This window comes from Scylla paramamosain, chromosome 41 (assembly GCF_035594125.1).
Source record: "Scylla paramamosain isolate STU-SP2022 chromosome 41, ASM3559412v1, whole genome shotgun sequence".
Classification (NCBI taxonomy): domain Eukaryota; kingdom Metazoa; phylum Arthropoda; class Malacostraca; order Decapoda; family Portunidae; genus Scylla; species Scylla paramamosain.
Window position 1 is genome coordinate 1,033,083 of NC_087191.1, and position 19,418 is coordinate 1,052,500.

The following is a 19,418-nucleotide window of genomic DNA, read 5'->3' on the forward strand; positions in this document are numbered from 1 at the left end:
GTTACTTAGAACAGTCAGGAGATTAACGAGGAAAGCTAAAAGCAATTATGAATTAAAGGTAGCCGGCCAGGAGAAAACGGACCCCAAGGGATTTTATCAGGTATATAAGAAGAAAATAAGGAAACTATAGATCCATTAAAGGCAGCAGATGGGGAGCTGGTTAGTTTTGGGGAGGATATTAATAAAATTCTGAATGAGTATTTTTAACTGTCTTCACCCAGGAAAACATGCAGGATATGCCGAATAGTGAACAGATGTTTAGATCAGATGAGAATGAGAGACAGACAGATATTACCATAACTAAGAAGATGGTGGAACAGGAGATAGATAGGCTAAAAAAGACACCAGGACCAGATGAAATATATCCCAGAGTACTTAAGGAATGCAAAGAGGTTATTAGTGAACCGTTAGTTTCTGTCTTTAGGAAATCACTCGAGTCAGGCAAGGTACCAGTAATGTGGAGGCAGGCTAATGTAGTACCCATCTTTAACAAAGGTGATAAAACTTTAATGTCAAATTATAGACCTGTCGGCTTAACTTCTGTTGAAGGTAAAATAATTATTATTGCTCATTATAAATGCTCATAGCAATTAAGTTGTCTCCAAGGTACAGATAATTTATTGCCTCAAGAACAGCTTTGGTAGCGATGTCAGATGTAAATGTCACATAGGAACTGTTAGAAAGACACTGTGATTTGAGACGGATACGGAGAACTGTTCCAGAAGGCTCGAAGACCGAATGGATAACAAGATATGACATAGATGCATAGATATTAATGATCATAAGTGTCAAGACAAGACTCAAGAATTGACCCAAAGGGTCTACTATTTTGAGAAGCAACAGCAGGGGACTGGGCGGAGTACGAGCTCCAGCCTGCACATCAGCATCACGACCAGAGGGTGATGTCTCGAGGGCCTGGTTGACCACTCCTCGAGGACTAGTATAATTTTTATATTTACCTATAAGGATATCATAAAAAAAAATAATAATAATAAATAAATAAATGGCTCCAGGGCCCAAGGGAACTCGCCTACCGGGAGGGCGAGGGGGAGGGGGGGTCGAGCACTGGCTGCTGTGAACGGGGTACCTCGTCCCCATGGAAGCCACTTGTTTTAAAAAGGGGCCCCTCATGATTCGAAAGTTTGTCCACATTAGAGCTATGACCTCGCCCCACTACGCATCCCAACCATCCAACACAGGAGGAATTCAAAAGGTGGCCCCTCTGGTAAGCAACACCATTGACCCATACTGCCAGCCTAACTATGGGAACCATTTAGTCTGGTCCCTCATTGGAGACCTTGCTAGCATGGATAGCCCTCTCCCCCGAAGTAGGTTGGAGCAGGGGCTGAAGCCCCCTCTAACCTCGCTTGCCAGGTCATAGGGATACACAAACGCCCCCAACCATGACAAGGTGGTTCCTGCTGCAGGGATATAAGAAAGAATAAGTCCTATCAGACATCTGGCGTAAAAAAAGGCATATAGGATGTCATCAGGGCCTGGTGATGAATCATTATGCTGAGATAAAACAATCTTTAGGTCTTCTGAGATGGAAAATTGAATAATATAAGATTTTATCCTCAGAGGAAGCTTTGGGTGACGATGGCGTGCCCTAGGCGAATTAAGATCCTTCCTGAAAGCACTCTCAAGGTGATCTGTAAATAGTCTCACCAGTATGAGACAAAACAGGAGGGGGTATGAGCCGATAATTTAACAAGCTTATGAACTCATTTCTTTACTTGTGTAAGTGGGGTCTTAGCTGTTATCGACAAGACATTCTTTCCAAAACGTTCGCTGTGCGTTCTGTCAAGTCCGTTGAACCTGAGCCAGCGCCTGTTGAAAGGTGGACGTCCATGCAGTGTTGGTCCCCACGATGTCTGCAGAGACGAGAAAAGGCAGCACGCTTCGCCTGCATAGCAGCAGATCAATCATTGTTCCACCAAAGGACCGGATGTTTGGGAAAATACCCAGATGTCCTGTGGACGGACTGGAGGGCAGGAGAGTGTAGGAAGCTAGTAGGAAAATATGTTGCATCATCAGAATTACCAGTCACTCAACACACAGGCAGGTGAAGCAAGTTCTGTATGAAGCTTCCAGTCAAACCTATCTAGACGCGCCACCAAGGACGACAGAACCGTGGTTCTGTCGTCTCCAATACTATAGAAAAGCGGTTGCTGCCTTACAAATCTGGTAAAACCTGTCAACTAAAATCTAAGATTAAAAGAACCATGAGAATTATTAATGGCTGTAAAAGTACCAGCTATGAAAATGCGTTGTATCCCCTGATTTTAAGACCTCTAACTCCTCGTATTTTATAAAGGAAACAAGTAAAACACCTCAGGGACTGATTGTGCTGTCAGCCCAAAGCGGATGGTGAAGATGTACCAATACGTAGATAAGGATAAGTAAGGTAGCAATAGGTAGGATTTTTATTCATGCAGTGTAGGAAACTTCCATTGTTTTGCATCTTTTGAGATGTCGCCACCTAGCACAGACTGATCACGAAGTGCTGATGTTATGTCTACGTCCGCTGGCTGTTGCCATCATCAGTTTCTGATGATGTCACCAACACCTTCCATGTTTATCCAGCTGAAGACATTGGTGGTCACATGGCCACTTCTGCATTCTTAGATGTTCTTCAGGTCATACCTAAAAAAAGAGCAAATAAAAAAAAAAATGTGGTGTTGAAACATCAATTATCCAGTAGTTATCACATAATATAACTACCTACCTCTACAGTTTTTTAGAAGTACCTTTCGACAATTTATCATCAAACAATGTTTGCTAAACAATACAAAAATCGAACAATTCCCCGTCCTCTAACCTCACAATCCTAATCCCCGCCGCGTTGTTGCTTCTCTTGCTATATTTTGTCGTTACTTGACTGCTCTTCAGATCTTTCTACCTGAATGCCACTCACTCCCTCTCTCCTGCGCTCTCACTGCACAAGACATTCTACTCACTCTCATTTCTATTCTGTCCCCCCTCCCTTATGCAAGAGTTAAACAGTACCTTCACTCCTCGCTTCCAATGGTAACGTTTGGAACTCTCTACCTGTTTCTGTGTTTCCTATCTTTCCGATGACTTTGGTCTTTTCAAGAGAGAAGTATCAAGACACCTGCATAACTAAACTGAACCTTCTTAACTTACTGTTTACTTAATCAAGGAACCGGTGATTGAATATTTTTTTTTATCATTTTGTGCCCTTGTTCTGGACCTCCTTTGTGTAAATATAAAAGTAATTAAAAAACAAAGAGACTAGCACTAAATAGAAATAGGTAATATCTGGTGTTGCCTTCACCTTCACCTTCAGCCAGCTGTATTATCTGTTCATCCTCCTCAGTAGTAGTAGTTGAACGAAAGCGAGGACGCCTTGTTTTTGGTAATAAATGGTATCATACTTGTAAATAACGTACATAAATCATCTATCACTAATCCATTGCATATTCACATTACTATCACTAGCATCAACGCTCAATCACCAGCTCACATTATTGTGTGTGTGTGTGTGTGTGTGTGTGTGTGTGTGTGTGTGTGTGTGTGTAAAATCCAATATATATCAAGATACTTACATAGGTCCCTTAAATCTTTGCTTTCTTGTTGACGTTTGATCCATCGCATTACTGTAGATGTAAATCATCGGCGATAGCTTGCACTGTGTATCCTTTATCCCGCATCTGAATTATTTTATCACGAAGCACTAAACCAATGTCACGTCGATTCATCTTGAAACCTGAACTGCGACTGGTCGATCTTGAGATTCGACGATGGTGGCCAACTACAGAAATCTCTCCGGAAAATATTTAAAGTAAATACGCCTTCATGTCACCTTCGATATGTTTACTCAGATTCGCTGGGTGAACCTGTGGTATCCCACATTCTCTTTCTCTCGTTCAACTGTGAAGTCACTGAGTATTTGTTTATGGCATCTGGAGAAGGGGCGAATTATGATAAAATTAATAATCTCTCTCTCTCTCTCTCTCTCTCTCTCTCTCTCTCTCTCTCTCTCTCTCTCTCTCTCTCTCTCTCTCTCTCTCTCTCTCTCTCTCCCTCCCCCCCCCCCCCCCCCCCCCCCCCTCTCTCTCTCTCTCTCTCTCTCTCTCTCTCTCTCTCTCTCTCTCTCTCTCTCTCAAATGTGAAGTCACTGAGCGTTTGTTTGCAGTATCTGAAGAAGGGGCGAATTATGTTAAAATTTCTCTCTCTCTCTCTCTCAACCGTGAAGTCACACTAAATGTTTGTGGCATTTGGAGGTGCGAACTATGATAAAATATTACTGATAGAGGTGATTTTTGGCTCTAAGACTCTATTTCACTATATCCAAGAGGTCAATCCGTAACTGTAAATTTCAATACTATAATAGTAAACGAGGAGAACAAGGTTGACACCGCAGCTATCTGGCACATTTTACGAGTTCCCTCCCCCAAAAAAAAAAAAAAAAAAAAAAAGCTGAAGCTTTGAAAGACGACGAAATTTTGCAAGAAAGAGCTGAATAATTCAACATATTTTTTTTGCAAATGTAGGTAAACATACATTTGAGAAAGAACAACATTATGTGAAGGACAATGGTTGAAGGCCACAAACAGTACAGAGCGATGTCACTGACAGCACATTCATGTTTAGACACAAGCCAGTTGACAGTGCCATCATTGTTCTAACCATAAAACACATGAAGAATACGAATTCATATGGCTCTGATGAGATTCCTCTCAGATTTATAAAACTCTTTCCTTATTGTAATGTAATTAATAATAATATTTAACATGTATAATTAATACTTCTGTTGTAACTAGTATTTTACCAGCAGCATGGAAACATTCCATTGTTTTTCCCATCCACAAGTCCGGCGATGAGGACCTTGCTGGCAACTATCTCTGCTCTCCATATTGTCGAAGGTCATGGAAAAAGTAATTGCCAGAAAACTTTCCAAACACCTGGAGAGTAAGTCTATTATGCAATAGCTAATACAGCTTCAGGTCCGCTCTTTCAACTAACACAACCTTACTTACACTGTCTGATAAATTATACGACAATATGGACAAAAAGAAATTATCACTGGTATCATTATGTGACTTATCTAAGGCTTTCGACAGTGTAAACTTCAAAATAGTAAATGAGAAATGTGCCACGTTGAACATTGACTCCTCCTGGTTTCAAAACTCTCCTAAGAACAGAACACAATCAGTAAGCATTGGGAATCCTGTATCGAGTAAAAAAGAAATCACATTCGGAGTGCCACAGGGATCAGTGTTGGGTCCTATGCTTTTTATCATATACGTGATGATTTAATTTTGTGAAGAACTGTACTGTAATCCGGTATGACGACGGCACTAAGTTTATACTAACTGGCACCAAAGACAACATGCAGGAATTAGTACATAACTGTGAGGAAACACTAACAAGAGTATATCTACTTTCGCACTAATGGTATTATGCTAAATACTGGTAAAACTCAGCGTAAATTCGTTAAAACCCGAGAAAACCTAGCACACATCCCGAGTGACATTCTTATTCAGGTTGACGACACCACCATAGCGCCAAGCACCTCAAAAAAAAAAAAAAAAAAAAAAAAAAAAAAAAAAAAAAAAAAAAAAAAAACTCGGTGTACATTTTGACAATATGCTATTTGATACACATCTCATATCTCAAAAAAAAAAAAAAAAATTTAGTAATAGTAAAAAAAAAAAAAAAAAAAACTTCGATAAGAAAATTAGAATAATTTTAATCTAGTCCCTTGTACCATGCAACATCATATTTACGAGAGCTAAAGTGGCTGAAGATATGTGTTATGTACAAGTACGGGTTGGGAATTACCGTGAAAAATGTAATGAGTAAAAGACTACCGGATTGGTTGTTCTCGCTCCTTAAGATGAGTGAGCCTCATTAAGTCAACACAAGACAGCACCAACTACTTGTTCTCAAAATTATAACTTTTATAGAAGACAGGTCTCTACTGGTACGTTTATGTTAATTTAATTTATATTTTATGACAACTGGTTTATTATCTCACTGGCTGGTTTATTATCTCACGACAACGTACATGTGTATGGTTATTTTATTTGTATTTCCACATTACTCTTGTTTACAGCAATTTTTGTCTAATTTTAATGTTTAGGCTTTACGTTGCATTTTTTTTTTTATTAATTTTTTATCTGATATGTTTTACCTCCTGATTTTAGGTCCTAGTATAGTAACCCTTGGTATATTATTTCATTCTGTACTGGAATGTATTATCATAGAATGTACATCAGTAATAACAATTATAAAATAGATAAAAAATTCTGATCCTGATATCCATTCATCCAGTCGTCCGCTTGTCTGTCCATCCATCCATCTATCTATAAATCTATCTATCTATCCCCTTCATAAATAATTACATTAAAAAATATTTAAACAGTATAAAGAAAGAAGAAAAAGCAAACTCGCTTTCGTTTTATTTTTTATATTTTTTATTTCTCACTTTTTTTTTTAACTTCCATTCATTCTTTCTCTTTCTTTCATTCATTTGAGAGAGAGAGAGAGAGAGAGAGAGAGAGAGAGAGAGAGAGAGAGAGAGAGAGAGAGAGAGAGAGAGAGAGAGAGAGAGAGAGAGAATTGGATGAGAGAGGCGAGCGAGAGGGAGAAGGAAAGCTGACAATATGTGCCACGGCTTATCTATGCGGAGGTCCTATAGGATCATGGCTGGGTTCTATTTTACCTGCAGATTAATAGATTCATTCTTTCCGTACAAATAAAAAAAAAAAAAAAAAAAATCTTCATGTTTCATTTCTTTTCACAGAAAATCAGTAGTTGCCAGATCTTTCCGCCATAGTACAACGTATGTTGGTTTGGGAAAGCTAGAAGTGAAATGCATTTAAGCATTTAAGTTTGCATTTAAGCCTTAAATGGAAACTTTTTTTTGTGACGTGTCTGCAATTTCACATAACATTTGGAAAATAGTAAAACTTATCCTATTTATAACCCTTTCCCCCCCACAAAAAAAAAAAAAAAAAAAGAAAATAAATAAATAAAAATAAATAAAAATACAGTATGAAAATACAACTCTCACTTCACTTGCAGGTAAAACGTATAAAGAAAAGTTCTTATTTGTTATAAAAATTAAGAAAACAAATTAAGGTTATTTGGGAATGATTAAGTAACATTATCAGTGACGGTAAAAGGCTATGGGGGAACTGAGAATACGTGAAAGGGCAGCTCCATTAGGAAGCAAAATACCAGTTACCGACTTGTAGTTCGATCTAAAGAAAGGCTGGCCATTTTCCTAAGGTAACTGTATTCATTAAAAGTGTACTAGTAGATTGGTCTAGTGCTTCAGGCAGCTGTAAATAATAATAATAAAAAAAAATAGTAATAATAAAAATCTCGGTGCACAAGATAACTAGGATCATATATAGCACGTCGTTCTCGTACTAAATTGATGAGGACGTACACTAGCATAGTGCTTACTACTCGGCTGACTCGCCTTGACTGATGAAAAAATGGGTCCAAACCAATCATTGACTCTGAATCGCCATGAATCAGCATGATTTGAATTGACTCGATTCGCCTAGTGCAGCGAATCAACACGATTTATGAATCGTGTTGATTCTTAATGAATTGAATCGATTCGATTCGCTTGGTGTAAACGCAGCCTTAGGATGGCGAACGCAGTTATATTCTATATTATATTCTATGGATTACCGACCTCTCAAACTACAAGACTAATATCCATCCACATCCACAGAATATTATCTGTCCTTCTGCCATGCAACACCATCTGTGTCTTCTCAGAAGACGAATCATGGCCACCCATGACCGACCGGATTCGGAGAAGAAACAGACGTCTCCGCACCACAGATTCGGGTGTCCTCCAATTCCAGAGCCTCCTTAAGAACACTGGAGCCTAGTAGTATTTAATAACACAACAATGTATACACAAACAAGCTGTCCCCAAGCAGAACAGAGAAGATCTACTGACAGCTCACAGACACGCCAAATATTCGACTAATACAGCCGAGGAGTCATTGTGGGAGGTATTTCTTTACTTATGAAACACTACAATCACAGGCAGGCTCTTGGAGACACCTATCTCTCACCTAACATCAGTAGGGGCTTACTGCTATATTAGTCAAATAGTATAGTATGAATCTAATCGCCTTCTAAATGTAAACGCACAAATTCTCGAAGCCTCACCCTGCCTCAACTCGCACGTCCTCACCGAACAACAACTAAAACAAAGGGAGGGATGCCACTCTACCCGCCCCGCGCATCTCAGAGTGAGGAAGTCACATAACACAGGTGAGTGGGGGTATAGGGGAGGGGGCGGAGTGGGGACGCACACACCCGCGCCCGCCAGACTCTGCGGGCGGCGGACTACAGTCATCTTAATAATTTTGCTTGCTTCACTTCCCTGAAGGGGCTGGTGGCAATCTAACAATATTATGTTGTTCTTTAATTTATATTCTTTCAAATGATAGCACTCCTAACATAAGGCTCAAAAGGGAAGGGCAGGAAATAAAAATAAATCTGGTAGCCTACTGAACTGGGCCTATTCCTTATAATCTTCTCCACATTGTAAAACTATAAGAGCCACCAAGCAGTGACAACTCTGCGCCATTGCAACACTCAATGAGTCCACCAGGGGCCTTAGTCCCCTGATGTATCATCACGGCACTGCCACGAATTACCCTTCCTGGCCGAACAAACTTTTCTGGGCCACCAGGCAATTCCTACTCGCTGGTCCCCTCAAGTCTAATCACTGGGGAGCACACTGATCTCAATTTCACTCACACTTGCTCGCTCCTGACTCAATGGAGGGTCTGTGCCACACCCATATAACTGATAAAATAAAAGAGCCACTTACCGGCGAAAACAAGAGGTGCCTTCTAGCCGCTCTTAACAAAACAAAATCGTACGTCTGGGGTGTGACACGACCAAGTCTGTCTCTTATTGGCAGGCACAACACTACTATCACGCCTTATTCCTCCTGCCGGCCACTCGATAACACAGAAATCGCCGCAACGAATTTCTCCTTTCCAGGACGCAGCACACCCATTCCTGCACACGGAGCAAAATAAACACACGTGGCCATCCCAGTACTACAAATTCCTGCTCTAACATGAGCCCGGCCAACTTGCCTTTGGACCAACTCCACTGGTCCCAGCAACTGCTCCCACGTGCAGTCACTTCTGATCCCGATTCCCGATTCCTTGTCGCTTTGAGAAGGACGGCAACCATAATCACATACTACTCTATTCGGGCCCAGCACCTGACAGTCAACAACTGCTTGGTCAAACAAAGCCCCCAGCAACAACACTGAAGGTGCTTCCCGAGCGGCAAGCAACTTAGCACCGGCATCCTTTCTCAACGCTACCTCCCGATGCTGCGCCTTCACGCTCGCGCCAACGACTGCATCATCATAATCTTTCCAGGACGGAGGAATCAGGCGAGCAACACTATGCAGAACCCCCACAACAGGGAAACAAATCTCGACATAACACAAGGGAGAGGGGCCCAAGAAAAGAGGTCATCAGGCTTGCCAAACTGACTGATGCGGTTACATCCAACAAACGTGGCTACACTTGACCACTAAAACCGCCTCAACTGCTCCTGGGTCATTCTGGTTCCAAAGCACCAAGCCGCTGCATGCTATTTGCATCCGTGTCTCCTTGAATGCGGATGGCACAACAAAACAGAGCAAGAAACCTCTATCCTCTCTCCTCCGGCTATTCACAATACTGTTACTGTCAGCTGCCCGACCCTCTATTTCCTTGCCATACACTCCTACCTTGGCAAGTAGTGGGGCAACATATACACGAGAGGTAGAACCCTCCGTAGGTACAGTGACAGCTGTAGCAGCAGCTGCCAGTCTGGGTGGTTCATTACGTGAGCAAACACACACCGTGTCTGGTCCCATCAGGGGAGCAGCCTGCTCCCCGCCTACGGCAAACTCCGCAAGGGAGAAAAATCTCACCTCCCCGGCAGAGTCAGGAGTATCTCCGCCCTCGGCAGTGACCCCTAACGTACAAGACCCAGCCAGCTGGGGCGCGGACTGAGTACCAGCGTCCTCATCCTTAACTCCAAGTGACAAGTTACAAAAGCGCCACCTCCGAGAGGCTCTGCAGGGTGAGATAAGCCATCAAACAAACAGCCCAAACCTAACAATCCAGCCTCATCCTCGGCAACACTTCCATCAAAGTCATCTGCTCTCTGTTGTAGCTCTGCGCTGTTGCAGTCCAACACTGACTCGCTCAGACTCTTGCCAGCAGCGAGACAGATCTCTGGGCACTCTGCCCCTACTGCAGCATCAACATAAACTCTTCATTCCTCTAGTGGTGACCCTGCCTTATTTCATTCGACCACACGAGTCACATAACCCGCGGACACCCGAGGCCGGGGTGCTCACCTCGCTTTAGGGCGAGTAATAAGTCACAAACATCAGCAGCCTCCACATCTGGGACGATTTCCTCGAACGGGGGCTGTACTCAAACTCTTCTGTCTGCCAGATCGTTCCGCAAGAGGAAATCAACACCAGCCACTGGCAGGTTCTCTGCCAGTGCCACGCGCACCTCTGCGGTCACTAGCGGGCATGAAAGCCTAATCTCCGCTGTAGGGAAGCTCTCTATGGCGCCAATGCCCCGGCACCATACAGACTAATTTAAAGCAACTCGCCTCCTAGTCACGTTTCTGCACAGCTACTGCTGTGCTGCTGTCTCTCAAAAACAGTAACGGGGTAATAAAGCCCTGCAATCTTGACAGTGCCACAACACAAGTCCAAATCAGCCTTCACAGGCGATGATGAGGCTTCAACAGATGAGGGAGCAGTACTTCCTGCCTTTGTATCCTCACAACCATACACTGGCCGGACCTTCTCACTCTCCTGGTCTCGGTCCTGGGACACAATCAGAGCTACCGGTTTCTGGAAGGTCTTGGAAGCTGTGGCTGTTACAAACTTGGGACAGTTAAATTTAAAGTGCCCAGTATTTTTTTTTATAATAGCAACACATTGGCTGGGTGCTGTACCTGGGAGCGCTGTATTGCATGTTCCCAGTCTGTCTCCGTTAAGGGCTGGGTGGAGACTTATTTCCTACAGATTTAATACTGAAGCCACTACTATAACGTGGACTTCCAGACGAACCGGCGCCTGCCACGCACCCAGACAAACTACCACTGGCTCCCTCAGACATACCACCAATTCACCGAGGCATACGCGGTCATCTACCTACGTAGCTGTTTCTTTCAAGCTCTTAAACCTTCTCTCCCTGAGCAGCGGTATCAACTCCTACTCTGCCACATTCACAAACTGCAACATCAACACGCTACTTTAGCTTGCGGAAGGAGGTGATACACTCGCTTGCTATCCACCTTTCAGATACCTCTTCAAGCTAGTGAGCACAATCAAGATACAAATTATTAGGCTTTTCTTTCCCTCCACAGAACTGTAACCTATACGCCTCCAGCAGCATCTTGTAGGCTTTCAGGGTGTCAGATCTTCAGATCTTCCACTGACATCCTGTCATAGACTTCAAGAGCCTTGCCCTTCAACATATTGGCAACAAGGCCAACCCATCTCTACAGAAGCCAATCAAATTCAGTTGCCTTCTTCTCAAACCTCGTAAACCATTCTGTTACTTTCATCTAACTCAGGTATCAACTTCAAACTTCTCACCATCTTTCTTTCTACTGTGCCTTCCTTCACCCCTTCTCTCCTCATGCCATGAGATGAATTAACCTCAAGCCAAGTCTTCTCCAACTCAAACATTCTATTCTTCTCAGCTTCCTCCTTCTCTCTTTCCGTCTCAAACTATTTTTATCTCCTTCTCCTCTCATATATTCTAACCCTCTCTTCCACCTCAACCAACCTCGTCTTCAAGCTTCTTGGCCTTCCTTTTGGTTTCAGGCCTCCTGGTTTCCCTAGCATCCTCAGCCTTTAGTCTTCTTTACTCAGCTTCCAGCTGAGCAGAACAAATAACACCGTGGCAATGATGATTTCAGTGGTCCTGGCGAGGTCGCCAATTTCTGTTACAACCACAGATCCTGCCTCTTTCACAGCGGTCTTTATCTTGGCTTGCCTCCCCAAGTCATCACCTATGTAACTTAGTGTTGGGCTCAACTGTGGGTTACAAGTCCTTCTGGACTCCTGCACCCTGTACACAGATGGTCGTAACACCAGATTTCGCTCCTCTTCTCGGCTGCCACTACCTGGGTCAGCCTCCCTATCTTGCCTCCTGCAGAGCTTAGTACAGAGTTCACATTCACTTCTACAGGGTCTTCTGGCCTCCTGTGGTAAATTACACAAATTAGGTCGGCAGCCTATTTCACCCACCAACAGGCAAGGGAATAATACAACAGCACAGTAAGTCTCAACAGCTGGAAAAGAATCAATAGCCACACTCTAAGAAACACAGCTACGACAAGCGACAAACATCTATAAGGATTATAATATTCATTGAAATACCACCATCTCAAACTAATATCCATCCACATCCATAGAATATTATCTCTCCTTCTGCCATGAAGCACCATCAGTGTCTTCTGAAAAGACGAACAGCGGCCACCCAAGACCGACCTGGCTTGGAGAAGAAACAGACGCCACCACACCGCAGAGACTCAGGTGTCCTCTAAGCCCAGAGCTCCCTTAAAAACGCTGAGCCTAATAGCATTTAACAATACTATAAAGTATACACAAACAAGTTACCCAAAGCAAAACAGAGAGGGTCTACTGACCGCTCAAAGACGCCAAATACTCGATTAATAGAACCGAGGAGTCGTTGTGGGAGGTACCTCTTCACTTATGAGATACTACAATCAGAGGCAGGCTCTTCGAGACACTATCTCTCACCTAACATCAACAGGGGTTTACTGCTCATACTAGTCAAATAGTATCACATGAATCTAATCGCCCTCTAAACGTAAGCACGCACTCTCCAACAACGTTCTGCCTCTAGTCCTTACCTCTTAGCAACGAATAACGACTAAGCAAGACAAAGGGAGGGACGCCACTCTACCCGCCCCGCGCTTCTCACAGGGTGGGGGAGGGAAAGTCACTTGACAAAGGAGAGGGTGAGTATAGAGGAGGGGACAGGGAGGTGATATATACATCCACCCGCCATAGATTTACTCTGAGTGACAGGTTACCGAATCATCTTAATAATTTTTCTTGCTTTATTTTCCCTGAAGGGCTAGTGACAATCTAAGTATACTATGTTGTTCGTTAATTTATATTCTTTCAGTTGATAGCACACTCAACAAGATGCTCTGTGTAATGCTATTCAGGTGAAGAAACCAATTCTGCGGTGTTGAGATCCCTTTACTGATTCAGCCTGTTAACATCCAAACAATCAATTTTCCCCCCCAAAAATTAAGATGAAACGACCAACCCATGAAATCACATCACAATAAGAAAATATCGAATGCATTATTCAATAACCAAACCAGGAAATCACATCACAATATACAGAATATATCAGTCAATAACAAACTAAGTGTATGAATCAACCATAAAACTTAGCTGAACTCAATATATGAAAAAAAGTTGCACGAAAATAGTCAAACTCACAACATGGCCGCACCGCACCGTCTTTCGACACAAGACCCGAATAACAGCAATCAGTCAGCATAGGTCCCACCACAGTGATAAACAAATGGAGACAGGACAGCAGCCACTTCAACAAACTGCTGAGATGTATATTATAATCCTAATAGCTACATACAAATGATGCACCGTCTCACCATAGGTATAGAACTGACGCAAAATTCTCCACCGGGACCCCGCCATATGTTTAATTTATCTCACCCTCTCATCGTTGGATAATTATTAATACCTATACAAATTAACCCTGCTACTGACCCAAACCTGAATATCGTTGCATAAAAAGTCAAAAGAGAAATATAATACAAAATACAAATCCTGGACATACCTCTGACACGTCTGCACGCTGCCTAAGATGGGCTCCTCTGAGACCCGGAAACAATAACGCCACGTCATCAGTCACTGCCTCTATCCGGTTAAAGTAACACAACCCTACAACCCTATTAAAGATTAAACCTAAACATGTATGAAAATTTATTCACTGAATCCCTAAATTTCCCTGCCTAATACATTTTATGTAATTCAGTAATTACTAAGATAGACAAACTTGTAACTTAAACGCCACAATACAACCCGTAAATAAACCAAGCGTAGGTGGTTCCACTTACTAAGTAATGCTTACATATTACATATTACATACAACACATACTTTACATATAAATAAATTTCTAATATATTGTGATTTTTACCATAATCACGATACACTCTGATAGCCTATTCAACTGGGCGTGGACCCGTCATCAGCTCCAACTCTCATTCTCTTCATCTTTCTTTCTTTCTCCTTCCCCCTTCGCCTCCTTTCATCTTTCTTCTCTTCGATACATACGCCCCATTAATATATATATATATATATATATATATATATATATATATATATATATATATATATATATATATATATATATATATATATATAATTTCTGTTTTTAGATGCATCTGATTGTGGTATTATCGATGGCCTGGCTGTCTTCCACCGTTATAATACTCGCGTTTGCCGGACCGCTAGAAATACACTGTAAGTAATATGTAATAGTATTGCTTTGTACGAATGTAGTTTCTCATTGATTCAGTTTTCTAAAACAACACAAAATCCTGTGCCCAAAAAGGAAATTATCATCATCTGATGGCAGAAAATGGTTAGTTTTATTGCATGACTTAATAAAATTAAGCCATCGCACAATCACAGTCATGTGGGGCCTCTACTAAATGCTGACGGCAACATACTATGGTAGGTTGAGATATTCAAAATTGTGGGATGATAAAAATAAAAATTGTGGGATGATTTTAAAATCACTCAAAATGCGAAATGAAATATATATATATATATATATATATATATATATATATATATATATATATATATATATATATATATATATATATATATATATATATATATATATATATATATATATATATATATTTCACATATTCATCCCACGTGTGCTAATGGCCAGTCAGTCTATTCTATTTTAACCTTTCTCCTTCTCTATCTCTCAAGGAACTTCACACCCACTTCCAATACTTAGGGAAAACACCTGCGTTGGCTTCTCAGTCTTCCTTCTTGGTCATTGGCTAAATTAAAGATCTACCATTGGATCCTTAACCCCATTTCCTGGCATCTCATTGGTCATTCTTCATCCCAGAAGTTGTATTCGTGATCCATTTCTCTGACATAAATACTCCACATGCGTAGCTAAGTCAATTTCCGTCTGAGTTTTCCGAGAGGGTCAAGTCTCGGTCGCTCAATCCCCGTCCAAGAGAGTCCCAGTCAGAGAGTCACAGTCAGTCAGTCTTTTGAGAGAGTTCACATCAGTCTGTTCAGTTATCATCAGTTTATGAGGAATCTAGTTTATATCACTTCAGAGAGAGAGAGAGAGAGAGAGAGAGAGAGAGAGAGAGAGAGAGAGAGAGAGAGAGAGAGAGAGAGAGAGAGAGAGAGAGAGAGAGAGAGAGAGAGAACAATCATTCGTTACGTCTATAAGCATCTGTGTCTCGTCTCGTATCACGTGTGTACATTCTCTACGTTATTAAAAAAAGAAGAACTCTCATCAATCGAGTCTTTTACTCGTACACATCAACTATTTCAACTTACTACCCACGATTTCCACGCTACCAACAATACCAAGCTCACTATCTGGTCCTCCACGCTACCAACATACCAAGCTCCTCATATAATCCAGCAGTGGCAAGCATCATGAACTGAGGCAAGCATTTTCAGCAGGGGCAAATATCCCATCTAAACTAAAACAGTGGTGGCAACAGGTGGCCAAGACACCTTCACTTTTCGTTCTATTAAAACAAGCGGTAGCAGAAAAACTACTCAATACAAGTGGTAGTCAATTTAAAACTGCGGTGTTGTGCGATCGAAGACACAAACTCTCGACTCTCTCATACATCCAGTACATGCGGAGACACAAATATTACGCCCATCGCGGACAGATTGCAAGGCGTTCTTTATCACGCTTAAATCCTGAGTCACCATACACCCATGTGCTCTGTCTCCTGGCCGCTCCCACGTGTTCCTCTCCTGGCCACTCCTGCCTCTCCTCTCCGCACCTGACTCGTCCCTGTGGCCACACCTGCCTGCCGCCACACTTTGTCGTCAACTGCCCCTGCTCACGACGCCGCTCCTCTTCGCTGGTCGCCGTTCAGCTTCTCTCCTGAGGTGTGGGTGTCCCTTGGCTCCTTCCCCGAGCCACCCCCACCCACCACTTTCTCCACCTCAGTGCTCAAGGCCTTGGCTCCTTCTCCGAGCCACCCCCACCCGCCACCCGCTTCACTGGCAAGCCGTCACCGCCTCACTGCCCGTACTCGTCCAAGGTCACCCTCCCTACGTTTGGCCCAGCCGTGTTCCTCCAGTCATCTGCTGTCACTTCCTCGCCAGCATTTAAGTATCCAATTTGATTCAAATTATTTTGTCTTTTCTGTGTTATCATATTGTGTGCTATTCTGTGTTTTCATATTGTGTGTGTAAATTTTATATTTCTGTGCATATTACTCCTCACGGTCTGCACTATCTCCTTCATTACCGGCCACAATGTCTACTGAAACCACCACTACTCCTCATATCACCTTCATACACGAATCTCATCACCTTCCTAATTTTTCTGGTGCTGGCGCAGAGACTGCTCATCAGTTTATTTAGAGAACTGAGGAGGAATGCACTCGCTGCTCAGCTACATCTGATAAGGAAAAAAAAAAACATTTTAAAATCAAGTATTTATCACGAGCCTTCGAGTCTCGCTGACCTGTTGGTGAAATCAGACAAATTTGCTTCTCTTACTGCCTTTGAAGACGTCGCCATCCACCTCAGAAGTAATTTCCAGAGTCATTCCAAGCTTGAAGGCACCCATTCTCTTCTCAGACTCCAAATCTATCTCGCGGCACTTTCGCTCACACACTAATCCTTACCAGGCAGATAATAATAATGCTTCCTCTCTGAGCTCAGAATTGATCGCTCAGCTACAAGACTCACAGTGGTTTATTGATGTTTCACTGTCGAAAGATGCGTTAAAAATGCTCATAGCTTACATCTTGTTCACTACTTTCCTTAATGCTCCCAATTTCCAGGTCGCAAATGACATCGAATTTCACAAATTAGATTACATATATGATGTCTGCAAAGTCATTTCTGACCTATACCACCTCTGACCCTGTCCAGGTACTCACTGCCTTTTCATCTGACTCATTCACCTCTCCTCATCACCCACCTTCCCGTTCTTCCTCTCATTTCTCGTGGACGTTACATTAGAGGCACATCCCCTTCATCTTGATATCAGTACACTCGATCGAAATTGAGATCAAGAAATGTCACTTGCAACCGTTGCAAGCTGCCTGGTCATGTCTCGCTCAGTGTAGGGTTGTTCTTGATAGCTCAGGAAGACACTGATTCAATCCTGAAGCATTCTGCTCCTTCCACAAAAGGGTAGATAATTTCTTGCAAGACTGCAGGCATTATCATGCACAGTCTCAGGTTCCACAAACATTGTCAGAAAATTCTTCGCGCTCTTCTCCGACCAATCTATCATAACATCATCATCCATCCTCAAATCTACACCTTCTTATGTACCTAAACATCGCACAAAACAAAAAACATGCTTCAGACATCCTTCTAACTCAGCATTTCCTTTAATTAACATTAGATAAGCTGGATTATTCAATGGCATTGTCACAAATGTTACGTGTCACTCTCCATCATACAAAATTTTCTTTGACACGGGTGCTGCAGTTAAACTTATCAGGATGGATGTATTTAGGGGATTCTCTTCCTCTTCTCAGAATCACATCACTGCTATACCTTCTGATATCAATCTCAACAGCATATCTGGGATAATTATCTTATCATGGGAAAGTACTCTTATCACTGTCTTTATCACCCCAGGAACCAGACATATGGGATTATTTCTATATTCTATCAAATATGTCTTTTAATGCTGATCTTCTCATAGGCTTCAACACTATGTGCAAATATATCAATCTTTTCCCTGACATCAATGAAATCGCTCAAGGTGATACTTATATTCCTACTGTTCTTCCCTCTGATATTTCCTCTCTTGCTGGTGTAGTAACATCAGTTGCAACTCATGCTGTTGTTGGCAACATCTGTTGCCAACGCATGGCTCAAGGTCTACGTAACTTGCCCTTAACATTTCAGAGATTGATGAATTCTCTTCTCTCAGGTCTCATCGGTAAAAGTGTTCTGTTTCCTTGATGACGTTATCATTGCATCAGAGTCTCTACAGGACCATTTTCACACACTGTCTCTCGTTCTATCACGCTTTCAAGCTACTGGTTTAAAGATCATACTCAGCAAATGCTCCTTTCTCCAACAGCAAGTCAAATTCCTTGGTCATAAAGTCGACAGAGATGGTATTCACACTTTAAATGATGAGGTAAATGCTGTGAAAAATTTCCGTTCCTAGTAATATCCATCAGATCAGGCAATTCATCGCTCTTGCTGGATTTTATCGCCAGTTCATCAAAAATTTCAGCCTTATCGTTCAACCTCTCACTCATTTGCTCTAAGAAAAATGTTGCATTCATCTGGTCTGAAAAAGGAACAAAATGTCTTTGATCTCAAAGATTTCATCTTATACACTGACGCTTCTGGCTTTGGAAACGGTGCTGTTCTCATGCAGAAAGATTCACTAGGTAAACTTCGTGTATTAGCGTATGCTAGCAGACTTCTCAACAAGGCAGTGCAAAATTATGATGTCACATGACGTCGCGTGAATGTCTCTCATTGATCTGGGCGTTAAGTTATTTCCATGAACTCTTCTTAGGCTATAATATTCATGTCCACACAACTTCACAGGTCAAATTGCTCACTGGGCTTCTCACGATTTAAGAATTTAATCCTACATTTTCATATATTCCTGGCAAGGCAAACTTAGTGGCAGACGCACTATCACGCAATGTTGCCGCTATCTCTGCCATCACGAGAATCCTGCCATGCCAACCATGGATGAAATAAGAAAACATCAACGTTCAGACGCGTTCCTCATTGTGCTTCACACCGTCCATCACTCGCTCACGACACATAATAGATCCATTGTTCTTTGGGCCACACCGTGTAATCGAATCTCTCCATGGCCACAGTAAAAATTCTAGATCTCAAAACCTTAGTGGAACAGATCGTCCATGTCGATCATCTGAAGCGTGTGAACAAAGGATTTGATGATGAGTGTGCACATCAGGTATCATTAAGTTCTGAATCATATTGCAGATCCTTCAAGCGACTCAAGCTTAATTAACCACACACACACCTTCTTACAGACTCAAACTTCGTTCCCATTCTGAGGTTTAATCATCCATTTTCAATATCCTGTATATATGTGTATATTTCTCTTCC

At 42.1% G+C, this 19,418-nt stretch overlaps 1 long non-coding RNA gene across 1 annotated transcript; it reads right to left on the reverse strand.

The window, feature by feature from the left end:
* Positions 1 to 2,413: 2,413 nt before the first annotated feature.
* On the reverse strand, positions 2,414 to 13,934 carry LOC135092850 (uncharacterized). The gene is made up of 3 exons (XR_010263090.1): positions 13,893 to 13,934; positions 3,570 to 3,926; positions 2,414 to 2,646 (listed from the first exon to the last, which is right to left on the reverse strand). It is a non-coding gene; the product is annotated as an uncharacterized LOC135092850 (long non-coding RNA).
* Positions 13,935 to 19,418: the final 5,484 nt, after the last annotated feature.